Source organism: Cyprinodon variegatus, unplaced genomic scaffold (genome assembly GCF_000732505.1).
Source record: "Cyprinodon variegatus isolate N-32 unplaced genomic scaffold, C_variegatus-1.0 Scaffold257, whole genome shotgun sequence".
Taxonomy (NCBI): Eukaryota; Metazoa; Chordata; class Actinopteri; order Cyprinodontiformes; family Cyprinodontidae; genus Cyprinodon; species Cyprinodon variegatus.
Window position 1 is genome coordinate 390,474 of NW_015150710.1, and position 702 is coordinate 391,175.

Sequence of the window (702 nt, forward strand, 5' to 3'; positions counted from 1 at the left end):
GTTTTAACCAGTGTATCAGACTCATTTTGAATTGGCATTAGGTTGGTACAACGTTAAGTAGCTTCCGATGTAGTTAAGCTACTTTTAACACATTAGTGTAACTTAGCTTGCTATAATTCTTTAGGTGGTAGCTTTGGTGTAGTGAAGCTTAATTTATTGTTGAGTAACTGATAGCTTAGCTCACTACAATGGACAAGTAGCTTGCCCAACACTGCAAATATGTCCATTTGACATGGGGAACTGTATGTCAGGACTCTGTCATCCATGTGAGTCTCCCACATATGTATAAAATAACCTCACCAATTCACACAGAATCACAATTCCCTTTAATGACACACCTTCAAGAGACATGTAAAACCCCCACATTTGGCAACCACATGGCAAAAAAAACCTTGCCTATTTAGCAAAGCCAACAATTCTCTTTAACGATACCCCTTTCAGAGACATAGACATGTATGGGGCTTTGCAGGTTAACTAAAGAAGCCGAGCAACTCCTATTCCAAAGGGTAGACACGTTCGTCTGATTCAATTTGCATGTTTTCTAAAGTAAAACAAGGGCTTGATGGGCTATTGTACATAGCCTCGAACTGTACGCTATTCATGACATTTTGAATTGCTAAAGCTTCCTGGATGGGAAGCGAAATGTCTTCAAACTTATATCCAAAGTCCAATGGATAGTTTTTTCCTTTTTTTGTTTGGAAA